Here is a 6,282-nt window from a genome sequence, read left to right on the forward strand (position 1 = left end):
GAAAGAAAGAAAGAAAGAAAGAAAGAAAGAAAGAAAGAAAGAAAGAAAGAAAGAAAGAAAGAAAGAAAGAAAGAAAGGGGTAATTGGCCCCTTGAAGAAAATAAATGTTCCAAGGAGTGTTAGTAGGTAGAAGGGCCTCAAGGCTGTTGTCCATCTCTTACTTTCTACAGCTCTGGAGCTAGAGAATTTGCAATGATTGCCAACTCCTCTCTGGCTCCTATCCAAGGCCTCTCTCTTATTATCAGTCCTGAATTCTATTAACCCCCACCCCACCAACATCGTAAGTTGAACATAAAGATGATTTCATTATTTTAAAATCCGGTACTTTACCTGAAAGGCTCAGCAATTCTTTCTTGGCAAGATGATGACAGAAAACACCTTCCTAACCCATGCAGGCAGGCAGAAAGTGTACCTTGCTCCTACTGCATGCTGGTGATGGTCTCTCAATGAATAAGGTAGAGAGGTCCCTTAAAAAATAAAAAATAAAACTTTATTAAGAAACAAGCCTTAACTGGTTTGGCTCAGTGGATAGAGCGTCGGCCTGCAGACTCAAGGGCCCCAGGTTCGATTCCAGTCAAGGGTGTGTACCTTGGTTGCGGGCACATCCCCAGTAGGAGGTGTGCATGAGGCAGCTGATCAATGTTTCCTCTCTCATCGATGTTTCTGGCTCTCTATCCCTCTCCCTTCCTCTCTGTAAAAAATCAATAAAATATATTTTTTAAAAAAAGAAATGAGCATAAAAGAAACAAGTGAATGCAATACACTTCATTACTAATAAATGCAATGAATTGATTAAAGCAGGAACATGGGTTGGGCGGGAGCAGACGGGGCTGCTTCACCCAGGCTTATCAGGGTAGACCTCCCTGAGGAGATGGCAGTTGAGTAGGACTCAACAAACACAGTTAGATTTGAATACTTATTTGAACTCTAGGTCCGGATGAGCACACTGATCTAGACTGAATTCCCATTTCAAAAACTGGCATTTAATTTCTGCAAACTCACAGGGGTGCTTCCTTTTGTCCCAAATAAGCTTCTATTTCTTATATATTTCGGGCCCATCACCTATGTCTAAGTGCGGGGGGTTGTCGGGAGCCAATATAGGGTTAAGCCTCGGACTGACCTGTTGGCAAAGTCACAAACAAGTCTTCTTCAGAGTCTTAAACAACCCAAACCGAGAGGTGGCCGCTGATTTACACGCAGTATCATTTAAAAAATAAAAAAGGGGGAATTTGCCGGAAGCAGGTCCATCCTTGCTGCTTGACACATACTTCCTTGTAGTTTAATAGAACAATAGAGTAACCTTGGAATGGAGATAAGAAACACCCTAACCTTTGGAATAGAATGGATAGGATTAAAATCAACTGGTATAAATACAGATGTAAGAGGACAATAAAGACAGAACCTGGCTGGAGAACCTGGCTAGGCTGCTGATCAACTGAACGCTGTCTCGGTGTCATTCCTTCTCTGACTCTGTCCACACCACACCAATACCTTCTGGTCAGACACTTTCACAGAGACAGCACCAAGATCTGAGCCTAGCTGGAGAAATTACACACAGACAAACAGGTTAGATGCAAGCACACAGGGGGTTTATTTACCAGTTCCTGATGGGTCTCAGATGCTGGGAAGGATCCACCTGGCGATACTCGCTGACACACACACAGGGGTAGATAGTGCCATTGGCTGCTGGCTCCTTCATCGATCGACAGTTAATTGGGCAGAGTTTTGTGCTGGGAACCGAGACGTGAGCACACACAGGTCCTCACGCTCTGGCGACAGGAGAGCTATGAGCTGCTGAGTTGATCAGGCTGTCTGATTATATACCCCTCTGTAGACGTGGTCTTCGCTGGTGTGTGTGTTATCAGCGGCTGCCATATGGATCCACCCAGGGTCTGTTAATCTATGGGTATGTGCAGGCTTTGGCGTTCCCATCAGATAGGTTGTCTATCAGTACTAAGCAGAGTTACAAGAGTGCATTCTTGGGTCTCACAGAGTATTCCTATATCTAACATTATAATAATTACTATAACAGTCCACGCAGGGTTACATGCTTTAAGTCTTACATTCTAAGGTCCTAACATTAAGTACTATAATGATTACTATAACACCTTTCCAACCTCATGGGATGGAGCAAACACTTTGTGGAGTGAGACACTCATTATCTTATAACTTTCACAGCAAACCCTAAGTAAATGAAAGGTCTTGTGGGGTTGCAGGGTTTAATCACCATATTATGGGTAAGGGGATGGAAGTCACAAAAGTTGTGAATTAATTGCCAAAGTTCACATGCAAAGGTCCAGGTATCTTGGTTGCTTAGTTCAGTGTTTCTTGAATGTTCTATAAGAATTCTGAAATGTCAGGAATGCATTACTTCTCCATTGCTGCATATTATCAGGTCCTTTTACTGAACCCTCCTGAGTTAGTTTCCTAAAGACTGCTGCCTTGAATCCAGCCACCTTGTTGCCGGACGAGGGGGCCGAACCTCCCCTATACAACTGTGAGGACACATTAACAGCCTTAACTTCCCTGCGGGCCGACCTCACTGACCAACCCCTGGAGAGTCCGGAGGAAACAGTGTACACAGATGGAAGCAGTTATGTAGAAAATGGTATCCGGTATGCAGGGGCTGCAGTAGTCACCCAAGGCAGGATTGTCTGGGCGCAGGCTTTAGGGCGAGGCACGTCTGCCCAGAAGGCAGAGCTAATTGCACTGACCCAAACCCTAAGGTGCGGGAAGAACAAGAAAATCAACGTCTATACGGAGAGCAGATATGCTTTTGCCACAGTGCATGCACATGGGGCACTGTACCAGGAACGGGGGCTCTTAACCTCAGGGGGAAGGGCATAAAAAAACGCACCAGAAATCCTCAACCTCCTAGCGGCCATTTGAGGACCCCAGGAAGTAGCAGTAATTCATTGCCAAGGACATCAGAAGGATGATTCACCTGCAGCCCAGGGAAACAGCCAAGGAGGTGACAAAAAGACCAATAGGGCCCCTTGAGGTACTACTGGCCATTCCCCCCAGAGAACTGCCACAAAAGCCCACATATAACCCTGAGGAAAAGCATCTTGCCAAGAGGCTGAGGGCTAAGGACACCCCCAGCGGGTGGCTGGTCCTCCCGGATGGGCGGCCTCTGGTCCCAGATGTCTTAGGACGCACTGTCGCCATGCAGACCCACCAGAGCACTCACCTAGGGGGAACCAAGTTAGCGGAGTTACTAAAAGGGGAATATTATATCCCCAGACTGCACAAAATCTCTAAGGACATTGCCAAACAGTGTCATTTGTGCCCAGGTGAATCCAGGCCCCCTGGTAATGGCACCCCCAGGACACCGATTCAGGGGGTCAAGCCCAGGAGAACACTGGGAAGTGGATTTTTCTGAGCTACCCGTGGGACAAGGAGGATATCAGTATCTCCTGGTTTTTGTGGACAACTTCTCCGGATGGCCTGAGGCGCACCCAACCAGGACAGACAGCGCAGGTGGTAGTTAGGACTCTTCAGGAGACATTGACAAAGCTAAAATTAGAGACTGGCGAAAACTGGGTGAGCCTCCTTCCTTTTGCCCTACTCAGAGCTAGATGTATTCCCTACATAAAGGGGCGCTAACGCCTTATGAAATTATGTTTGGCAGACCGCCACCCCTCCTCCCCTGCTTACAAGAAGAGGAGCTTGCCCAGTTGTCTACCCGTAATTGACTTTAGTTCTTACAGGCACTCCAGAACTGTTCCACGTCAGTCCTCCGGCTGGTGCAGGCAGTACATAAAGAGGACCAGAAGCAGTCGCCCGTGGCTCATCCCATCTACGTTCCAGGGGACCTGCTCTGGGTGAAGCACCCGGTAGCCTCGAGCTCCGCTGGGACGGCCCGTTCCAGGTGATGCTGAGCACCCCAACCGCAGTCCAGGTTGCAGGAAAGAGGCACTGGATTCACCGTACCCAAATCAAAAAGGCTGAAGATACAGCTGAAAGATGGCCCATCGAACAAACAACGGACCCACTCAAGGTCAGGCTGAAAAGGGCCCCAGTCTGAGTATTCTGGTTCTCAGCCTCCTCATTGGGGCTTATGGGAACGCCCACCGCCCCCCGGAGTACTCCTAGGAGGTGACCCGCACCATAGATGGGACAGTCATTGGAAGAAACACCACCGCGGGCGCCCCACATATAACCACCGACCTCGGCCGATTCTTTGGGGATACCCCACCCAAGAGGGGCGATCCATAGGAAAAAGTACTCACATGCACACCAAGCTTAAGACATTCCGCTGGGGGTCGAAGGTATTGAAGTATGGTAGCAATCATCTCAGGTAGAAACTATAGTTTAACTTTAACCCTGCTGTTTGGCTTCTGTACTTATTTGCTTTGTTTAACAATAGAAAAGTTATTTTGATTTTCTGAATTATATAAGTCATCCCATTCAATTAAATACCCTATTGATTGTAATGTGAAATCCCATTTGTAGTGGTCATACTGGTCTTAGAAAGCACATTTTCCTTTACCTGGGAAGGACAGCACAGTTATCCCAAGGTCAGAGGGTTCCTGTTAACATGTCCCTGTTGACTCAGTGTTCCAGAGACCCAAAACTATAATTTAGATAACATGCTGCTTCTGCTTCCGTAAACTGCTTTATTGCAAACTGTGTTCCTCATTCCAAATCTTGAGATGTAATCAATACCTTTGTGATCTTTGCCTATATAAGTCTGGTTTTTCACCATCTTATCACTATGAGATTTGGGAAAGCAAAATGGCCCCTCATAGTCCCGGATTGCAATAAATGTGACTCTTTAATTCGACTTCTTGAGGCGTCCTTCTGTGATTCGCGGGGTACATTAGAACAGCAAAATAAAAATCCCCTTCTCCTCTACATTTGGGGGTCCTTCCCAGGGGCAGACATAATGCTGAGTGTGCCATAGTTCTTCCATACTGTTGTAATGTACCCCATGAATCACAGAAGGACACCTCAAGAAGTCGAATTAAAGAGTCACATTTATTGCAATCCGAGACTATGAGGGGGCATTCCCAAATCTCATAGTGATAAGATGGTGGCAAAACCAGACTTATATAGGCAAAAATCATAAAGGTATTGATTACATCCCAGGGTTTGGAATGAGGCACTTGGCTCGAAAAAAAAACAACACAGATTACAAAAGCAGAATTAAGCATGTTAATTATAGTTTTGGGTCTCAGGGTCACTGAATTGACAGAAATACATTATCTAGAGCCCTTGGGTCTCCTGACCACTGAGTTGTCAGGATAATTTAGAGTAATTGTGCTGTTCTGGTCTCGGGACCACTAAGTCATCTGGAACGCACCACCTGTGGCCACTAAAACAATTTAGGGTAATTGTGCTGTCCTGTTTCCAGGTACAGTAGAATGTGCTCTCTAAGACCAGTATGATAACAATCAATGGGATAGTCATTCAATTGATAAGGCATTAAATCGAATGGGATGACTTATACAATTTAGAAAATCAAAGTAACCTGTCCATTGTTAAACAAAGCAAATAGGTACTATACTTGAATGCATCTTGGGGATGTGAGACAATAGCTCCCTGGAAAACTATGGACTCATTACTTTGGTTGACTCAGGAAGTACGCCCAGGGGCACCAAAGGGTTGCTCAAGTGGGGACTGCAACCCAGTAATCCTCCAACCCTCAAACTGGGGTCAGACTATTGGGAAGGGGGAAAGACTTGGGGCCTGTGGCTATGTCTCAGGTCAAGATCTGGGAGCACTGTTCACCATCCTGTTACCTAGAAACTATTCAGGGGAAATACCCACTTACCTGGTGTTGTGCCCAGATTTCAAGATTCCCAAGAGCCCACCAGGGAGCCAGCGAGTCCGATGCAAAAGCAAAGAGTCATTTATTTCAAACCTAGGTTTGGCTCCCCTGCCACACTCACCAATGCAACAGCAAGCCCCCGTGGCCGAGAGAGAGAGAGGCCTGATGGGACCAGGGGTTTTATAGGGGGGTGGAGTGAGGGCAGGAGAGGGGATTGTGGGCCCCGCTGATTGGCCAGGCGCAAGTCGGTACAGGATGTGGTCATAGTGATGGCGTGCACTTCCCTTGATTATTATTGGTTAGTCCAGAGAAATCCTGGGTGTGTCTAGCAGCGGCTTTTTCCGGTGAAGAAGCATATGGCACTATCCCAAAATGGAGAACCCAAGGCAAGATGGAGGGCGCAGTCCTTGCCTGGCTCCCGCTGCCGCCGCTTGAACACGCCGCAAGGCAGGATGGCCCTCCCGCACAGCACTTGCAGCCGGCCTGCAGGCGGACCGGGACTCCCGCAG

This window comes from Myotis davidii, unplaced genomic scaffold, assembly GCF_000327345.1.
Source record: "Myotis davidii unplaced genomic scaffold, ASM32734v1 scaffold189, whole genome shotgun sequence".
Classification (NCBI taxonomy): Eukaryota; Metazoa; Chordata; class Mammalia; order Chiroptera; family Vespertilionidae; genus Myotis; species Myotis davidii.